The sequence below is a fragment of the Nannospalax galili genome, unplaced genomic scaffold, assembly GCF_000622305.1.
Source record: "Nannospalax galili isolate Female #2095 unplaced genomic scaffold, S.galili_v1.0 scaffold87, whole genome shotgun sequence".
NCBI classification, from domain to species: domain Eukaryota; kingdom Metazoa; phylum Chordata; class Mammalia; order Rodentia; family Spalacidae; genus Nannospalax; species Nannospalax galili.
The window spans coordinates 4098676-4119854 of NW_008360320.1; the positions used below are offsets into that span (position 1 = coordinate 4098676).

General features: G+C 36.2%; 2 protein-coding genes across 10 annotated transcripts in view; one reads left to right on the forward strand and one right to left on the reverse strand.

The window, feature by feature from the left end:
* Mbd5 (methyl-CpG binding domain protein 5) overlaps window positions 1–9868 on the reverse strand; it is a 505686-nt gene extending 495818 nt beyond the window's left edge. For 2 of the 3 annotated variants that reach the window (XM_008825173.2, XM_008825172.3), the window contains exon 1: window positions 9747–9868. The gene's annotated coding sequence lies outside the window, so the exon portion shown is untranslated. The remainder of the gene's footprint in view (window positions 1–9746) is intronic. The other variant, XM_029559701.1, reaches the window with a different exon arrangement.
* The window catches only part of Orc4 (origin recognition complex subunit 4), a 71455-nt gene continuing 59935 nt past the window's right edge, over window positions 9660–21179 (forward strand). For 3 of the 7 annotated variants that reach the window (XM_008825174.2, XM_008825175.3, XM_029559705.1), the window contains exon 1: window positions 10674–10799. The gene's annotated coding sequence lies outside the window, so the exon portion shown is untranslated. Of the gene's footprint in view, window positions 9805–9839; window positions 9963–10673; window positions 10800–10864; window positions 11016–21179 lie in introns of those variants that run through there. The other 4 variants (XM_017796115.2, XM_017796114.2, XM_008825176.3 and 1 more) reach the window with 4 other exon arrangements.

Genomic DNA, 21179 nt, shown 5'->3' on the forward strand with positions numbered 1-21179 from the left:
TTTTTGAGATAGAGTTTACTATATAGCACTGTGCACTGGCTGGCCTGGCCTTGAACTCACAGAGATCTACTTGTCTCTGCCTCGTGAGTGCTGGGATAGGTGTAAGCCACCAAAACTGGAAAAAATGTATAATTTTAATTGTTTACTAGTCATACTGCTCCCAAGGATCAACCTGGGTATAAATTTTAATAATGAAATAGAAAAACCCGTCAGTATTCTTGTGTAATATTTTGCTGCTATAACTTCACTGTTTCATTCCCAATTCAGTCTAAATTCAGAATCCAGTGGACACTCCAGTCATACTTGCAAAGAGCTATTCATTCTCTTAATTTTTTTTCCAGCTATTTTCTCCCACTTTTCTGTTTATTTCTTTTTTGACCTAAGTTCTGGGAAATAAAAATTTAAAAACATAAACATAAAGGTATAGTAGTATTTGTAACACCTCCTTAATTTACCAGGCTAGTTTGATTCTAACCTTAGTTTTCAATCAATTAAAAGTAAGTTTGCTGATGTCATCATCTCATTTCAAGCTTGGTCTTTACCTGAAATTGCCCCCTTCTGAGACAAGTAGGTATTTCTCCTCTATCTAAATACTGAGTAACATGTTTGATATAATTTTTACAAAGGTTCCTAATCTGCTTTCAAGAGTATGTTTTAGGTGGCTGGAGAGATGGCTCAGTAGTTAAGAGCATTGGCTGCTCTTGCAGAGGTCCGGGGTTCGATTCCCAGCACCTACATGGCAGCTAACAACCACCCATAACTTCAGTTCCAGGGGATCTCTCTGGCCTCCATGCCCTCTTGTGAGCACCATGGGCATTGCTCAACACAGGCGCACTTACAAACATGTAGGCAATACACTCATACACATAAAATAAAATAAATAAAAAAGGATGTTTCACTCACAAAAAAAGTACTTATTTTTAAAACCTTCTGTTTTATTTTTATTCTCTACTCAACCCAGTACCTGATTATAGAAAACATGTTAGAAGAGTATGTCATTGGTATTTTGAGTGAACATATAATGATCTGGATTACTGATCCCAGTGTTTTAGAATAGGTCTATGTATTCTTCTCTGAGACTAATGCTGTCAACAACTTCATAACTGATATTCTTCTCCATCACTAGTAGCCCAGAGTATACTAGCAGATTTTTCAGTAAGAAGTGAAATGGTTAGAAATATAGCTCCATTACAATCACTGATCCTTCTTTAATTGACTAGGCTTTTCAGTCTTTTAGATAAGGAGATTAGATCAGTCTGATTTATTCTGTATCAAGCTATGATGATTTTAACAATAACTAAAATTTCTTCAAGGTAGTCGGGATATATTTGTGTGACTATTTGATTAACTCTATAATTTCCTAGGTCATTTTTTTTCTTATTACTTTAATATGTAAATATGCGTTTTCCATTTTTTGATAAAATTTATAAATATAAGCTTATTCAAAACAAATCAAATTAATGCTAAAGCATACATAATAAAAATTCTTCAACCTATTAGCATCCCAAACATAATTTCTACACATAAATGATCTAATTTGGTACATATCTTTCAGACCTGTTAATATATTTACATACATATGGCAGGGAGTTTACACATTCATGGCATATACAGTAGAAAATACGTGTTATATATCTGTGCAAACATACATTCTTAAACATAACAGATATTTTGTATGTATATTTTTATATAAATGAATCATACTATGCCTATTATTTGACTTAACTTTACCTAGCTTATCTTAGAAATCTACCCATATATTTAGCATATAAATCTAAAGTTTTGCATAGTTGTTTTTAATTCTTATCTTCAGATAAGAATTAGTAGTTTTTCTTAATTTCTACCTTACATTATTCAAAATCAAATACAGTGTTCAGAACAGTGAGTCATCTATATGTCTTTCTACTGTACTACTTTTAAATTCAAGGATTTTACTAGCAATTTATTCGATCTGAATTTTTATCTTTTCTAAAACATATTTATAACTGCATGCATACAGATTTCAAAAGAATATTTGCATATAATATATACATTAAGTTAATGTTAAAAAAATGAAAAGTTTTAGAAAAAAATGTATTAACTGTTCCTACTAAACAATAAAACTAAATACACATACAATTCAAATCAATTTCTACCTGGTCTAGGTAAGTTATACAAAAATAAATGAGTGAAAAAATTTTAAATCTTAATACCTTTATAAAAAGAAGAAAAGTGAATAGTTTAGCTATCTATTTAAAACACAGAAACCACAAACAACAACAGTAGGCCAGGAAAGCATGTAAGATTAAACAAAAATATGTTTTGTTCCTGGATTTCTTTTATTTTTATATATGTGTGTGTATGTGTGTGTGTGTGTGTGTGTGTGTGTGTGTGTGTGTGTATGAATAAAGTGACTTCTAGTTTTGTTTACAAAAAGGCAGCATATTGTCTTCAAGCTAGAATCAGGATTCAAACTGACCAGCAAAGCAGCACTATATTAACATTAAAATAGCTAAAACAGATCACTAAATAAGCAATAATAGAAACTGTTAGGCCTTAATATTATCAAAAGAAATTGTTAAAAGGAAAATACTATATTGTTTTTAGTAGAAAATAAATTATACATTTATGAAAAATTAAATGTTAACACTTTCTAAATAAAAAGATTCTTAGAATTGATAAAAATTTAGCAAAGCCCATGTCTACACAAAATTACCATCAAGATTACCAGTGATATTTCTACCTGGTATGGACTTGCTACTTGCTGATATATGGTGAACTGTAGCTTTAATTGAAGTTTGAATATTATAAACAGTTAAGATGTCTGGCTCTGGCCTGCATTCTAATGCCATCATCAGAACAGATATGAGAAGCATAAACAAACCTTTTAACTAGATTATAGTCTCTAAAATGGCCAAGAAATCCTTCAGTGCAAAGTCCAGTCTGATAAATGTGGAAGTAGGAAAATGATTTTGGAACAATGCCTTCAAAAACCTCCAAATTCTGTCACTACAGGAACATGTATTTGATTCTCTAAATTATTTAAGATTTATTAATAACTTTATAGTTAATTTCCCAAATAAGTCATTTTATTTTCTTTCCATCCCAAAAAAGAAGCTATTTAAAAAATTAGTATTTTCTTTCATTGACTGCAGTCAGTAGTACATTCTGAATCATTTCTTTTGTATCCTAATATTAAGAGTATATGTATTGAGTTAATTAATAGCTAACATTTCTAGACTCACAATTAAAACAACAACGACAACAACAAAAATGGCCATAGATAAATGCAAATAAAATTTAAGGCTCAAATTTATGAACATTTTATGTGTATCTCTAACTCCTAAGAAAGACATTCCATTATGGGGGTGGGTGTCACAAGAATGGAAGTTTAATACTAGCATCAAACCAAAAAATTTCTTACTCTTGAATCTTGTTTGCTTGACAACGAATTTAGTAAAGCAAAAATGTATAAAAGTTTTCATCACTGCAAAGTTGGTGATTGACTGCATAACTCATTTTACTCCTCTAAAACAATACATTCCCATAATCTGTTCAATGCTTAAGGTACCTAATTAAAAGTTCTCTAAGAAAGGTTATATAGGTCAAATGAAATATGTTAAATCAAAATGTGTCATGTTCAACTTGGAATGAAGAGTAAGCTTTATAGCTGACTCAATACCATTAGTAATTTTCTTTTCCATTCTATCTACCTACATTAGAAATAAATATTAGTGTACGTTAAATCAGTAAACATCTTACCTCTTTTTTCTCTGAAGGCTTATACTGAGTTATTCAAACTGTGAGTTATTACATAATACAGTTACACCTCAAATAGAAACTCTAAAGAGTAAGAATTGTTACTTTAACTGAATTATTTTTAGATTTATCTAAAAAAGTTATTTGGGACCACAGATTAACTCCTACTGATTAAAAATTGTTCTTATATGTCAGAAACCATTTGTAATAAATGTTTCCTTCTGAAAAACAAAAAATAGAGTACTTCTTTAGCATTTAAAATGCTTCCAAACTCTGTAGTTTATAATAAACTGGCATAATGCTCAAAGGATGACAGTCAACATCAATACACAGTATGAATTTGTACTTAAGATGGACACAGCAGTTATTTAATTAATGAAATACGAAATTTTATTTTAATTACTCTTCTCTGGCTTGTTGGATTTGAAACAAGCTCTTTAATTCAGTAGTTTCTTTAAATGCCCTGTTGTTTAGTGGCATTCCGCTACCAAAACATTTGTATAAAAATTTTAGAGGAACTATTGTGTTACACACTGCTCAGTTTTTCGTTTGTTTGTATGTTTTGTCTCTTTCTGTCTCTTTGAGACAGGGTCTCCCTTTAGCCTTGGCTGGCCTGGAATTCACTATATAGACCAGGCTGGCCTGGAGTTCACAGAGATCCATATGCCTCTGTCTCTGCCTCCACCTCTGCCTGCACACCTCCCCCTCCCCCTCCCCGAGTGCTGGGATGAAAGGTGTGCACCACCATGCCTGGGCCCAAGTGTCACTTATTGTTTTAAACTCCCAACTTCATATAGCAACACACTCAAGTTAACTTCATGCAAGCCAGAGGAAGTTCAATACAAAGAAAGCTGACATTATTTTTGCTGGTAAAGGTAAGATTGACTTTCTATGTTTTAAGTTGTACACTGGTCTGTATCCTGTAAAAGACTGGGGTTTTATTTTGTTTTTCTGTCCTTGTACATGTTGGGAATTATTACATATATTATATATATGTACATATAAAGCTACTGAATCCATTATTTTACTAATACTTTCCATAGTACAGATTGACAAAATACTTATAATTATTTTGGATTAGAAAATCCTAAATCTACTATGACAGAGTGCTTGGTGCTATATAATGTTTAAATGCTGTTTGGTTAGTAACTGGTTTCCTCATATATAACATGAGGCAATAATGCAAAATTCACAAGGACCACTGTAAGGAATAAGATGATACATGTATCAAGGTGCTGCAAACTTAAAATTAACAATAACTAGGGTGTATTCCTAAAACAGAAATTTTAAAATGTAAAAGAGATCAGAATTTACCAGTCAAGACTCTCTTTATCATCTCGAGATATTAACGCTAGCCAGTAGAGGCAGCCACTTTTTCTTTAATTGTGAATAAACAGTATTCTAAAGCATACATGGTAAAAAATGAGAAGGAAATGCAGCTTTATTTCTCTCCAAGCTCGTTTTCAATTATATATTAAAGCTATTGAGGAAACTAAAATAGGACTCCTTTTTTTAAGGACTCATCTACCGAGAAACTTACAACTCATTTTACTAAAACTATAGAGGAAATATTGTATAAGCACGAATGAATAAACCAAAACCAATACTTTAGAACTAAAATGGGAAATTTTTTATGAGGCTCTTGAAGTAATATATCTAGTATATACTAAAAATTCATATCTCCTAAAAACATATACTAATTACTGAACAATTACATCATGCTGTTTTAGAGTTGCTTAAAATATGATAAAAAGTATCTAAGTGTTCGATATGAAATTGTACTCCATCTTCCAATAAACCATGAAAGATTATCTGTTGTATGAGAAGTAAATAGAAAAAAATTACTTTTGAGGAAAAATATTGTTTGGATACTGCTTTTTCTAATTAAAAATTAATGAACAGTGTTGGTCATACACAAATAAAAGAATTATAGTTAGGATTTAAAATCCAGCAATGGTAGCCACATAAATCATTTTCATAGTTTAAAAGCAATGAGACTAGAGTACACTATAAAGTAGAAATTCTTCATATTTGTCTATTTTTAAAAAGTAGTACTATTCTCTTGAACATGTTATTTTTCTTCACCTAACTGTTCGTTTAGCCAATATAAAATTTATTTAGATAAACAAAATTAAAGATATGACCAATACAACTGTAGAATACAATTAAAAAATTTCTTTAAATTGCAGGGGCCATCCTTATTTTTCAGATGCCTAACACAGTGCCTGACAGACAGAAGATACTCCATGGATGTTTAATGAATAGCTAAGTACAATCTATTTTTCACATACATTCAAAATCCAGACAAGTTTACAAAGATACATATGTTGGATATAGGCTTTCTGGCTGACTTCATGGGGTCCCACTGATGACTAGATGTAAATCTTCATATCCATAGAAAACTGGAAAGCTGATAATTGTCTGGGTAAGGACCAAAAAAACAAAGTCAGGGAAACATGTCACCTAAGTAACAATTGCTTTATAGAGCTGGTAAAAGCCACCTAGTCATCCCAACAACCTATTGTACCATTCATTCAATGAAATAAACAACCGAATCTTGAATCTTGAACAAGCACTTTTTTTTTTACAAGGAATTTTTAAGTCATTGCTAATCCAAAATCAGTCACTTTTGTCCAATTCTATCCAGATAAGGAATAGAAAGAAGTATGTTTTTACTTCTTATTATGAGTACTACATTTTTAACAATATTTAATTTGGCTGTTAATCAGGAAAAGAGAGAGAGCAAAGGTAAAGAAAAATATTTTTCAAGAAGAAGAAATTATGGTAGTGAGAGTTGTGGCAAGTAGAAAGGGCAAAAGGCAAGAGGAAGCGATCTCACATTCCTTGAGTGAAGAAATTCCAATCTATCTCTAAAACAAATGTGGATTACAGCTAGTAGGCTCTACTGTGCACCAGGTGTGCTATGAATGAGTAGCACAAGTTTTAACCAGGCAAAGTCTTTCTCCTTAAGTTGTTCATTAACACAAAACTCACAAGTAAACATTTAAAATGGAACCAGAGTTTGACTTCTTTTTACATATATGGGTTGTTCATACAAAAGTAAGAAACAAATTTGCTGATTAATTGGAGGTTCCAGGAGAAAAAATAGCATTAAAAAAGGCTGAAATGATTCTCAAAATAGTATTAATCCTCAACCAAAGAAATCACTACCTCTTTAAAAGGTCAACAAGGGTGGGGGGGAGTGAACAACAAAGTATTAAAGTACAAATGGACAAATTATAGCTCGAAAGCTAAGTAAAACTAACCCTTGAAGGGCTTGTGGCACAGGCCCTCAAGCCCAGCACTGGGAGGAAAAGTCAGGTGGATCTCTGTGAATTCAAGACCAGCCTGGTCTACATAGAGAATTCCAGGCCAGCCAGAATTATATGGTGAGACCCTGTCTCAAAAAAGGGGGTAGGGAGCTCCATATAAAACTTTGAAGTATTATACACGAAATTGCGCATGACAGTTTTATTTTGGACAAAAAGTGGTGTAGTACAGCATATTAATTTGTGTAACATACTAAGTTTCTTAGTTCTCCAGTCCCTAAGCTGTACACTCACAGGCCTTGGAAACTTGACGAAGTTCTTCAAGCTCTAAAATATCAACAGCATGGAAAATGAAGAGTTAGATAAAGTGGCCTCCAATTTATTATCTAGTTTAAAAATCACCACCCTAAAATACTAACACTTCTTAATACTTAGATCATAAGCCATAATAAAAATATATAAAAAGGTATTCAAGGCATAAGTGATTATCTCAGTTCTAGAAAGTGCAGAGTCTTCTAACCATATTAGGGATTAGCTAGCAAATGGGAGGATAAGGAATGCTTTCAAAGGAAAACAAACAGATGGGTGTGGTAGCACATGCCTGTAATTCTACCACTCAGAAGACTAAGGCAGGAAGATCATGTGTTCAAGGCCACCCTCAGCAATACATCAAGGCCCTGTCTCAAAGGAAAGAGAAAAAAACGAAACATGAACAAACAAACAAAAAAAAAACCCCACAATCTAAATACAGGCACTAAATTCAGGACTGCAAATTTTTACTCAGTGGCCTACCAGTCAACTACCACCTCAATTATCTGTACAAATCGTGCACTTAAAATTGGTTTCTTCAATAGGTTTACTTTCTACCTCTTACATCAACATTGCTAAGTTTTTAATGTAAGGACAAAAAATCTTAGGTGGATAAGGATTAGTAGAATTGATCATGGGAAAAAAACAGCACTTGGCACAGATTTCTGCTTAAGTGCAGCAATTACATTTCAGAAAAGGTAAGACACTTCAAATTTATAACAAATGAGAGAAATAAAAGCATATCATTTACAGTCACACTGTTTTTCCCCCATGTGTAAATGTCTATTTCTGCAGAGTAGATAATTAAAAATTTTACAGAATGAGTTCTATATATGCAATGCTTTTCAGTCTTTAAAATATGAGTATATCATGTTTTGGCTTCACCATTAAGAAGACCAAAAAAATTAAAAGTATCATCAAAGTGTTTGACTATGCCAAACAGTCTTGTAGATTTGTATTTCTTCATTATTTTCTAGCTCATCAAATTACTATTTTCATATTGCTGACATAAATTATAGGATCAGAGACACCAATGCAATGTTTTTAAAAATGAAAGACATAAACACAGAGAAAGAATATAAATGTGTGCATCCATCTTCAAGATTAAAGAAATGTGTAAATGAAATAAATACCACTTCCCAAAGTCTTAGTATAAGGCCTACATCAGAAATATATTTTTAGCATCTGTAAAATAAAATATACCACTGAATGAATGCTATTCACTAAAAACATTCTATGTGAAAATGGAGAATTTTTTTAATCAAGGCTGTTATTCTATAAACATAAATCTGAATTTACCTTTCAATTTGTATCTAACTACCATATACTACCTACAACTTCATATTTTTACCTCATTAAAAGTGTATTTTAGAAATTTATCTCCTTTTATATGTAGTGAACAAATTTAGTACAGCACCCCAAGAGATGAAAAACTCATCTCAATTTACAACAGTAAATAAATAATTCAGTTAAAACTGAAAGTGGTACCAATCCAGGAAACTACGATGGAGAGGTGTGTGGCCTTCCATACAGTCAGAACAACATAAAAGTTTTCAATGGGGATCACTTGTTCAGACAAGTTACAAAGATTAGAAAAATACCAAGTAAGTTATGAAATAGGTAATATCCTCATCTTATGGTTAAAAACAAACAAACCAGGAACATATATGGGAAAAGACAATATCAGTCACATTTAAACTTTAAGCATTTTTAAACTTTGAACTTTATATAGTCAAACATGAAACAAATATTTTACAAAAAAGCAATAATACAAGTCAAAAACTCAACCAAAGGCCTCTATCAACTAATGATTTGAAATTTGCTATGCAATTCAGACAAAACAAAACAAAAATGGAGAAATTAAACACTATACCACAAAAACCAATCAAGTCTTCCAACCTTAAAGTCAATATTCAAATCACATACAGAAGGAAAAAGGGGGAAACACTCATGTCTACAATTGGATAAGCAGTTCCAATGCAATCCAGATCCCGACATTTTCCCACTCAGAAACAAATGCAGTACAGCTTTTCCTGGAGAAAGAGAAAAAAGCTCTCTAAATGTAATTTTTAAGTGACATCTAGAAAGTGTGCCTCTTTCTCTTTCCCTGGCGCCTCATTGGAAGAAGGAGGGGGTTGTTTTTGTATTTTCCCCCACTGAAACCAGGCACAATCAGATGTTAGCTGGAGGAGAGAAACCACTTTTGACAACAGCAAATCAAAATTAAAGTGTCCTTCCTCCCCTGACAGGATGGACACCCCACCTCACACATCCCTCCCCACTCCAGCCCCTCCTTCACTCCCCCCCCCCAGCACCACCCCCTCCTCCTCACCCCGGAGCTCCACTGCGTATGAGGTTTGGTGCTAGTGCTGCCCCGGAGTGAAAGTCAGAGCCAGAGGGAGGCAATGAAGCCCCCACAGACACACTTACCTTTCCTGCCCCCCACTTTTGAGTGCCTTCCCTGGAGCTGTGGAGGATGACACAAAGGGTAATAAAGGGGGGGAGTGGAGGAGGAGGCAGCGGCGGAGGAGGAGGAGAGCTGGGGAAGTGGCTGCTCCTGGGTGTAGGGAGATGTCTCCAGCCAGGGCCAAGCAGCAACAGCAGCAGCAACAGCAGCAGTGGCAGCAGCGGCAGCAGCAGCAAAGGGTCTGTGTTGCTAAGAGGCTTCTGGTCTCTTTCTCTCCTCCTCTCACGGCCAAAGAGAAGGAGGGTGGAGAGGGCTCGGGAGGCAGGCGAGCGGAGGGCTGAGGGGGTAGGAGTCGTGGATGGGGGTTTTCGAAGAAGAAGAAACTCCTTTTCCTTCTCTCTCAGGCTCAATCCCCCTCTCAGGGCTCGGAGCTGGAGGGTGGGGGAGGAACTCGGCCGCCTTCCCCCCACCCCCCTCAATTCAAGGTTGAAGTGGAGTAAAATTAGTGTCCTGTCCCTTTAAAAATAGAAATAAAAGGTGCCCCCCCTCTGCCACTGCCTCTCTCTTCATCATCAGCTGCTGCTGCTGCTGGGGTCTCTCTGCTTGGGGGGGGGAGGGGGGGCTCGGGTAGAAGAGACGGGAGGCACTCACTGCGCATGTCCCTTTCTGACGGGCGGCTGGTTGGTGGAAGGCAGGAGGAGGGGGAGGGGAGGAAATGAGATGTTTTCCCAGAAGGCTCCGAGGCGCCCTCGACCCGGAAGACATTGTAACGGGGGGGGGTAGGGGGCGGGGGCGGGAGAGGGAGGAAGTCGCTACTCTAACACCCCCAGCTGCCTCCTCCCCCCTAAGGGAAAGTGGAGGGACGGAAGTAGGCGTGGACGGAGGCGAAGGAAGGTCACGTGATGGGGAGGGCGTGGGCGGGCCGGAGGCGGGGCGAGAGGGCGGGACGTGCGCGGGGCATGCCGGGAGTGGCTGTGTGTGGTTGGCAGGAGAAGCTGTGGGAAACGCAGCCCGCAGATCTGGTGGTTCGCTAGCTCCCGGATACGGTCTGGTGTAGGCCGGCTTTGCTGAGCGAGGTAAGGCTGGTTCAAGAGCCAAGACCGGGTGGCGGTGGCCACAGCGTGGCGGAAGTGGGCGGATGGTAGGCTGTGGAGATTGGGAAGGAGGCAGGCTTGTGTAGGCCGGTCAGGCCTAACCCAGGCTTCATCTCTTGCGGTCCCTGAGGTCTCTGGGCTCCCATGGGCAGGATCCTGAGGACAGCGAGTGCTGAAGACCCTAGTTGCCGAAGGCATGTAGGTCAAATATCTGTTGGGCCGAATGTAGAGAATTTGGACTTGTGACTGAAGACTTGCTCTTCGCCTCAGAGCAGGTGCCCTAGGCAGGAAAGCCAAGCCCGATGTGTGCATTTTATAACTGCTTCGGTAGCAATTAGACTGGGTATTGGACCTCTCGGGTTTCTTAGTTTGCAACCTTCCTTGGAATTCCGAGGAAGCTTTAGGCGGGCGAGGTTTGAGTGAAAGCCCTGTCGTGCCTGGTCGCTGCTACACAAAAGACCATGCGTGTTCTGAGGATGTGTGGGATGGTGTAGTCCTGAATAGTATAAGTTACTGCTTCTAAACAGAAAAGAAACACGATCAGATTTTTCCTCACTTTACAATAGATGAGATACTTTTTAATTGGGTGCTTCGTGTTTTGGTACTGAAAGTTTTGTTTTCACGTTCGTTTTGAATAGTAATCATAATTTTTCATTGCCGCCTTTTGTAAACATACTTTGAAGGATCATCGCTTAGAATTCAAATCCCTTTTAACTAGAATCCTCCTGCTTACTGTGTATTATTTAGTTGCGTAGTGTAGGCTCTGTAGGGTACATTGGCAATTAAAGTTGCTGTCTTTACAAATTTTGCTTTCAACAACTTTAGGCAGTGGACCCTAGTTACACATCTATTCATTATCTTTGTGTGACTTGATGGTGTGAGATGGGATGAAAACCCAACTGCTATGCCCTAAAATTTTATTAGAAACCTAAATGCAGTCACATTGTAATACAAAATATATGTATATAGCAAGAAAACGAATGTCCTAGATGGATCTTTTAAATCATCTTACAGAAGGACTAAATGAAAGGAAAAGTGCACAAAACAGATGCAGTGAACAACTAACTACAACATGAACTCTGTTAACACTGTGAGTCAGAAACTAAAAAGTCTGGCTTCTGGGAAGTAGACTTCCACTAACCCATTCCTGACCATTAGTCATTTTAACAATACCTTAATTTTTGTGGTAATTATGTACTACTTTTCCTTTTAGTATCTTTTAACAACTTGATAATATTCCTAAGCAAAAGCTAGTTTCCTATGTTTTTATCTATTTGTAAACTGACCACATATATTCTGTTATGTGTCATTTTCTGTTTCTTCTTACTTTGCTTAGGTTTGACCCTGTTAATTTATCTTCCTGTAATTCACATATTTTTGTTGAGTGTAAGGTATAAGTCTAAGGTATAAGTTTTTTTTTTTTTAGGAACAAACTAGTATCAATTAGTCTTAATACTAATGGACATTTTGCTTTTGTTCACTTTTTAGCAATTTTGGAACAATTTATGGCTAGTATATACTTCCATTTTTAAGCACATAATATTTTTGTAGATTGCATATGTCAAAATTTTTCTAAGAGTGGCTGTGCCATTTTATACTACCATATCAGTGTATGATAGATCCTTATTTGTATATTCTCACCAATTATATTTTAATTTTGCCAACTTGATAAATCTAGTTTTATTGTATTTTAATTTACCCTGTCCGGGTTCTTTTTGGTCTGTTTGGTCTTCCTGGAATTGCCATTTTGGTCATCTTTCTAAGTCTTTTGTGTAGCTTTCCTATTTTGCTTTCTTTCATAAATATTTTTAGCATTATGGCAAATATCTGATCTTTCTTAACTCTCTTCCTGGTTAGTATGTTTAATTGTATTAGCTTATGTGTTTTTATTGTTGCTTGAATTTTATGTATAATTTTAACACCTGGAAGCAAGTTCTCTACTTGTGCTCTTTAGTACAATTGCCTCTAGCTGCATGTAGCTTTTGAGCACTTGAAATGTAGGTAGTGTGACTGACAAAGTAGGATTTTTCCTTTTTAGTGTTTTGTTTTGTTTTGAGAAGGTTTCTAATTATGTTCCCCAGTCCCCTCCAACTCGAGATCTTCATACCTTACCTTCTCCTACTCCTGCCTTAGACTCCTGAGCAGCACGTTTCAAATGTACCAGGCTGAAGTTTTAGTGCTGTGTTTTGTAAACTTAAATTTGAAAACTGATACTTTTTTGAGTTATTGTAAAACTTTTATGTTTAGGGCAGTCTGAATGCATAAATCTGCTTTCTCACCTGTAAATATTGTGAGACTAGTGATCAAGGGGTTGAGGCATTGGCTCAGTAGGTGAAGAAGACACTTGCTGCCAAACCTGAATTCTATCCTGAGTATGTAGTAGAAGGAAAGAAACTACTCCCCTAAGTTGTGTCTTCTGACTTCCACATGAGCACCACAGCACAGATACACACCCATAAATGAATGAATGTTAAAACTATAAAATTAAAAATATTGTGTTTGAGATGCTTTTAGCAATTAAATGTGATTTTTGTGTAAATTTTAGATAAACACTGGCTTTCAAAGACAGTATTGGAAGAGTGTAAAGCAACCTCAGCTCATTGTTGCTTGTTGAAATCAGTACTTTTCTCTTGGTTCACTTTATTATATATGGTTACTAGAAAGTGTTACTTATGACTTAATGTTAGAAATGTTTTCAAATATAATATAGAGCTAGATGTTTCTACATGTTTACCACAGTCTTCTTAGTGTCCTGAGGCTCTTTTCCTTTTGCTTAAGTATAGTCTTTAGATGCTCCTTAATGTGGACAATTTACCAGGTCTTTTACTTTTTTTTTTTTTTTTTTTTTTAATAAGCCTTTGCCTTCAGCTTTGAAGAGTTTGGGGCTATCTTGTAGCTTTGTGGTGGTTTTTCACCATCATGAAAGTAATACTCCACTGTTTCTGGATTCCACTATTGATTATGTGAAATCAACTCTCAGTTTCACGTTGCTCTGAAGGAAAATTGCCTATAAAGATATTTTGTTTGCTGTAGTTACTCTGTTTTACTGTGGGTGGTGTTGTATGTGTTTCTTTGTCCTGCTTTTTAGGTTTGTTGGGATTCTTGAATCAGTGAAATGTTGTCTTTTTAGAAATAAAAGCTGCTAATACTATTTGTAGTTACCTACTAAAAATTCAAACCTTGACTTTCATCAAGTATTAGTAAGTTTGTTGTCTTTGACAATAATTCCATGTTTTAAATTTTTATGAGTCCTGCATATCCGTACTTCAGCCCTCTTTACTATTAACCTAGTTTACAGTATTGTCTTGCCTTACTATGATGTATTTGTTATAGTTAATGAGCAAATGTTGAAACAGCAATGCTAGTCCATAGTTAACAGTGGGGTTGCCTTTGTATTATATATTCTGTGGTTTTTCATTGTGATAATCTATCACTAGTGTGGTTACTAGTTTAACTGCCCTGATATATCTTGTGCCTGTCCCCTCCCTATTTCCCTTTTGTCAGACATTTGACAACCACTGATACTTGCATTGTTTCTATAGTTTTTTCATAATCATAGACTTAAACAGTATGTTATCTTCTCCAAGTTGGCTTCCTTCACATCTCAGTTTAATTATCTAAAGCTCATGCATGTCCTTTTTTTCATGTCTTCATAGCTTCCTTTCGTATAATTACATTTATGGCTATACCAGTGTTTTTATCCTTTTACCAATTAAAGAATATCTTGCTTCCCATATCCTAGTTACTAATAAAAGTACTAGCTGGGTGTGGTGGCATGTGCTTTTAGGAAGATGGCTTGAATTCAGGAGTTCCAGACCAGCCTGAGTGAAATCTAAATAAAATAAAAATAATAAAGTAAATATACCATAATTGTCTTACTGCTGTGATAAAATAGTCTGACAAATGCACCTTGAGGGATAAAGGGTTTTTTTCAGCTCACAGTTTTAGGTTATAGTATCTCATGACAAGAAAGTCGCAGCAGCAGGAGCTTGAGGAAACATTACATCACAGTCAGAGCAGAGAGCAGTAAATTAATACGTGCATGCTAGTGCTCAGTTATACAGACCAGGATTCCACAATCCCAGGGAATAGTGCTTGCCTCAGTGGGTAGGTCTTCCTACATCAGTTAACAGTAGTAAAATAATCCCTCACATTCTCAGAGGCCCCTCTCCTAGGGGATTGTAGATTGTGATAAATTGACAGTTAAAATTCACCATCACAATGAGTAATTGGATGAAAGCTTTTTTGTTGTTGTTGTTGTTGACCTATATCTTTGACCCTTTTGAGTAACCAATGCATTTAGTTGCTCGATTGTCCGTAAAGACCGTGTTTAGATTTGTGACAAACTGCTAAACAGTCTTAAAAAGTGATCGACCAGGCTGGAGAGACGGCTCAGCGGTTAAGAACACTGACTGTTCTTACAGAAGACTCGGCTTCAAATCCCAGCATCCACGTGGCAGCTAACAACTGTCTGTAACCCCTATTCCAAGGGATCTGATGGCTTCTTCTGTCCTCCGTGGGCATTGCACAACACAGGTGCACTTAATCTACATGCAATACAATACATTCATATACATGAAATAAAAATAATAAATTTTTTTTAAAGTGATAGACTATTTAGTATTCCCAACATCATTAAGGAGTTTTCATTAATCCATACTTTCACCAGCATTTGTTGTTAACTTTTTAAAATTCTTACTTTAATAGTTATGGACTGTTCTATCACTGATTTACTCTACAGTTCTCTAATGATGTGTGATGCTGAGCCACCCTATTTCATGAGGTGTTAGAGTAAATCTCTGGCATTCTTTAACTAGGTTGTTTTCTTAGTATTTTTTTAAGAGGTTTTTGTATGTTTTGAATACCAGTCTTTAATCAGACAAGTGTTTTGCAAATGTTTTCTCCCAGTTTGAGGCTTGTTTTCATAGTCTCAGCCATGCACTTTGTAGAGCAGAACTTTTTAATCTTAATATTAAGTTCATACTTTTTCTTGTTTTAGTGTTTTATAAAAAAAATTATCAAACTCAAAATCACCTTTTTTCTGTATTATTTTTAGGAAGTTTTTTATATAATCAGTTCATGGTACTGTCCTGTTCAGATGTGTCTCTTCTGTTTTTACTGTATACTGGACTGGTCATTTACTTATAGACAGCTGTTGATAACTCCAGCTGTGATAGTGGATTTTTTCATTTCTGCTTACTGTCCTATAACATATTTCTTTTGCATAGTAGTTTTTTTGGTTTTGTGGGTGCTATAGTTTGATGTCATGAGTTTTGATGCTGCTAGATACATACAATGTAAGCATTGATAGGTTTAATCTTATTGGGAAATTGACTTTTTTTTATTACGTAACACCCTCCCTTTTTTCTGTTGTTCCTTATAGTTGCAAATGTTCTCTTAATACTTTCAATCTTTCTTTGTATTTTAAATAGGCTTCTTATAACATATAGTTGGGTCTTGTTGTTTATTCTGGCAGAGTTTGTTTTTTAAATATTTGTGTTAGACTTTTTTGTTATGTACATGCATGTGTGTCTATGTGGGGTTATGTACGTGTGAGTGCAGTCGCCTACAGAGGACAGAAGAGGTGTCAGATTCCCCCTAGAGCTAGAGTTAGTAGGTTAGTAGAGGTAGTTGTGAGCTTCTTGGCATGGGTCCTCTGCAAAAGCAATATATACTCCTAACCACTGAGCCATCTCTCCACCTTCCTCCCCACCAACTTTTTAAACACTGGTCCTATGCAAGCCCTAAGCTTGCCATGTGACTGAGAATGACCTTGAACTTCTGGTCCTAGTGATTCTACCTCTTGAATACTAGGATTACAGATGTGCCCCTCTATACCTGTTTTAGATGATGGTGTGGGTTGAACCTAGGAAATCCAAGACTTCATGCATTTTAGGATAACTCTAAGCCACATACTCAGCCAGTTTGTTCAACATCAGCCCTCCCCCATTCCCAGTCTTAGACATGTTTTTTTTTTGTTTTTTTTTTTGTCTTTTTGAAGCAGGGTCTCCCTGTACCCCAGCTGTCCTAGAACTCACTATGTAGACCAGGCTGGCCTTGAACTCACAGAGATTTGCCTGCCTCTTCCTCCCAAGTGCTGGGAATACAGGCGTGCGCCACCACACCTAGCTTAGACATATATTTTTAAGAAGTCCTCCCAGTATTATTTCTTGTTTGTTCATTACTTAATACTACAATGGAATCTATACATACTAATATATACCAGGTATATTCTATGGTCAATCGGGAAATGATTACAGAAACTTATAAATGCCTTTTTAAAATTAATATTAGTATTTTAGTATTTTTAAAGCAGACATTTATGGCAACATATTTGTGTGTATGTATATATATATATATATATATATATAAATGCTTTCCTGTATACATGGATTTATGTGTTAATAAGTGTATGATTCTAGGGTCACTGAGTGGTATATGGTATTGAATACTTACAGATGAGAAATAAGATGGCTTTTCTGGAGAATTATGAGACTTTTAGTTAAACTACCAGTTTTGAACTAATTACCAGTTTAATTTTTACTTTTAGTTTTGAACTAATAACCAGTTTAATTTTTAATTAATTTAATTTCATGTATATGAATGTTTCCCTGCTTGTATGTAAGTGCACCCTGTCCTTCCATGCCAGTGCAGGCCAGAAGAGGGCTTCTGATCTCTGGGAACTGGAGTTAAGCGTGATTGTTAGCTGCCATGTTGGTTCTGGGAACGGGTGCTGGAAATGGAACCTGGGTCTTCTGCAAGAGCAGTGGTTGCTTCTAACTACTGAGCCATCTCTCCAGCCTCCCTTAAAATTAAATATATATATATATGAATGTTTTGGCTGCATGTATTTAACTGCACCTGTGTCGTGCAATAATTACCAGATAAAATAGTAGAATTTTTTTTTTCATTTTAACATCAGTGATGAAAATATTTCATTAAAAGGCTTAATTTGACTGAGGAGATACTTCAGTGGTTTCCTGAGTTTGGATCTCCAGAACCTTCATAAAAGCTGAGCATGGCAGTTCACACCTGCAACCCCATGTTGCATGTGACTTTTACTGAGAAATAGGAATAAACACCTATTCACCCCAGACAGGGAACCACTGACGGGCCAAAATAGTGACTACCAAAGTTCAGCTTCCTAACCCAGTGAATAATTGGAAGGTTACTTACAGGATGGTGAATAATTCAAAGGCACCTGTATCACCAGCAAGCCCACCCCAGCCTGTGTGGCATCTTATGAAAGCTGTTTCCTTGGAGCTCCCTGTAGGACTTGAAGGCAGCTGCACAGGTCAGAGAGTCTTTTCCCCCCTGCAGTCTTTACTGCTTGTAGAAGCTTGTGGAGGGACCTTATGAATCTTACAAGTTTCAAGAACCTCTTAAGACTTTTGAGTTGTTTACTTCCTGAGCTGGTAACTTTTATTTTCTTTCCTAGTCTTAATGAACCTCCCTAAAGTATAGAATGTTTCATTTAGGAGGAAATTACTACAAAGCACCCATTACCAGAACACTAGAGGGAGAGTGAGTGAGAACATATGAATTCTTGGGGCTCCTGGCCAGGCTAATCTAGGTAAACAAGACAGCTCTAGATTCAGTGAGAGAGTGCCTCAAAAACTAAGGTAGAAAACAATGAAGAAGATAACCTGAAGTGGACCTCTACATAGCAGGCACACCCATATGCACATTCATGAGTATCTCCCCACCTTACACATCCACACACTTAATTAGCTAGACATGGTGGTCAAGCTTGTAATCCTAGTACTCAGGAAGCAGAGGTATAAGGATCACAGAAAGTTGGAAGCCAGCCTGCCTGATCCATGTCTAGGCCAGCAGCTTAAACTTCGTTCACCAAGTCTACATGTTTATATAGAAAGGTTTTTTTTCATTTTTTGATTTTCCTGTGTCTGTGTCTATGTATGTATGATGTATGTGTGAAAGAGGCCATGCATCTGCCATGGTGCTCATGTGGATATAAGAGGGCAGTTTTAGGGATTTGGCTCTTACCTTCTACTATGTTTTGAGGCAGTCTCTCTCTTGTTTCTCCTTGCTGCTTTACCAAGTACATTCTACATGGATTCTAGGGATCTAAACGAACTTAGATATCAGACTTGCGTGACAGTATTATCCACTGAATCATTGCCCCCACCTCTAGATAACATTTCTAACTAGTCCCATTAAGAAGATTCAGTAATATATCTGTGTTTCTGTTAACATTGAGTCTGTACGTGTATTGCCCCTTATTTCTTTTTTTTTTTTTTTGGTCTTTTTGAGACAGGGTCTCCCTGTAGCCCCAGCTGTCCTGGAACTCACTATGTAGACCAGGCTGGCCTTGAACTCACAGAGATCCGCCTGCCTCTGCCTCCCGAGTGCTGGGATTAAAGGCGTGAGCCACCACACCCAGCTATGAGCATTTAAAAAAAAAATTTTATTTGTAATTTTTATTTTATGTTTATGAATGTTTGCCTGAATGTATGTAAGTAGTCCACATGCGTCAGTGCCCACAGATGCCAGAAGGAGGGCACCACCATATTACCTAGAACTGGAGTTACAGATGGTTGTTGACTGCCATGTGGGTGCCAGGAATCAAACCTGAGTCCTCTGGAAGAACAGGTGTTCTTAACCATTGAGCCACTCTCCAGCCCCTATAAAGATTTCTTTTCTTGAAGAAATAACCCTATCTACTGGAACTAGTATAGAGATCTAATTTTCCTTTCTTCTTATATTGTCATTTTTCTTGAAATAATGTTTAAGTATATTCACTACATCTAATTTACATTAAGTAGAAATAAAACTTGCCACTGTTTTTATGATGATTTATTCCAAAAATACTATTTAATGGCAATTAAGATGATTTTAATAAAATTTACTTAAAAATTTTCAAGGCCAGCCTGATACATACACGTTTTATGCTAGCTAGGGTTACATAGTAAGACCTTGTCTCAAAAAAAAAAGCCAGTTATAAAAATTTTCTTCTACTTGGTGTGGGGGTTGACAACAGGATCTTGCTGTGTAGTCCTGGTTGGCCTGAAACTCATTATGTGTACCAGCCTTGCCAGGAACTTGCAGTGATCCTTCTGTCTTTGCTTTCCAAGTCAAGGTCACAGGTTTGTGCCATAATGCCTTGCTGATGTGTTCCAGGTGCTATATGCAGAGAAATGAAACACTGGTGTTTCATTCCTCCAAGAATCCATTTATTCATGTTAGCACCTGGCCCTATGAGAGAGTTGTTAAAAATAGAGCCTTGGACAAAGAGCCAGCCTTTTGTACCCTTGTTAGTTTCCCATTACAGTTCAGTTATATCCTGATTGGGTGCTCTCTGCTACCAGGTCATGACAGGCAGAACTCTGTTTACATTCACTCAGGCATAGACCATACTGCTCTTTATTCTGGGGCGTGGAATGGAATGTTACTTCCACATTCCCCTCTGATGCTTGAAGTCTCCTTAAGGTTAAAAAAGCATCATCTTGGTTTAAGAATTATGGATGAGAAAACAAACTGTAATACAACAGATTACAATTGACATAATAAAGAAGCAAATGACATTAAGGTATATATTAGTTTTTGTCTGATATTTTTGTTTCAAGGCACTCATTGGTTACGTGTTACAGATATAGGAATGTTCGGTTATTTTAATCAATCATAGAATTAACCCTTCTATGTGTGGGGTTATGTAACATACTTTTATAATTATGACTCCTAACACTCTTAAAAAATGAACCCCCTTTTATTGTTTTATTTATTACTTTTATTTCATGTTTAGGAGTGTATTACTTGCATGTGTATGTAAGTGCACCCATGTCCTGCAATGCCCATGGAGGTCAGAAGAGGGCTTTAAATTCCCCTGGAACTGGAGGTACGGCCATATGGGTGCTGGGAATTGAACTGGGGTCCTCTGCTGAACTATCTCTCTAGCACCATCCATTTTAATTTTTTAAACCATTGCTTTATAAAATTAGCAAAAGGGCTAGATTTTCTTGAATTTTCCTTCAACTCATTAGACAAAATAGTTACTGAAGATTCTTTGTAGTGATTTCATCAGGAACTGTATCTTTTGAGAATAAAATTGTAACATCTTCCATCAAGCATAATACAAATAATTTTTTTCTTTTGCTGGCATTGTCATTTTGTTTTCCCAAGATAATTAGCTGGTTACATATTTCTTAAATGCATTCTTGATATAACTGTTAAATCTTTGTTGTTGATTTGCATTTTTGTTTATTGTTGAGCACCAGAATATAATCTATTTGAAACCTACAGCTATTTGCTTTTTTTTTTTTTTTTTTTTTTTTTTTTTTTTTTTAAGAAAAAAAAAAAAAAAAAAGAGGACGATAAATCTTTCACTGTGATATATCAAAATAA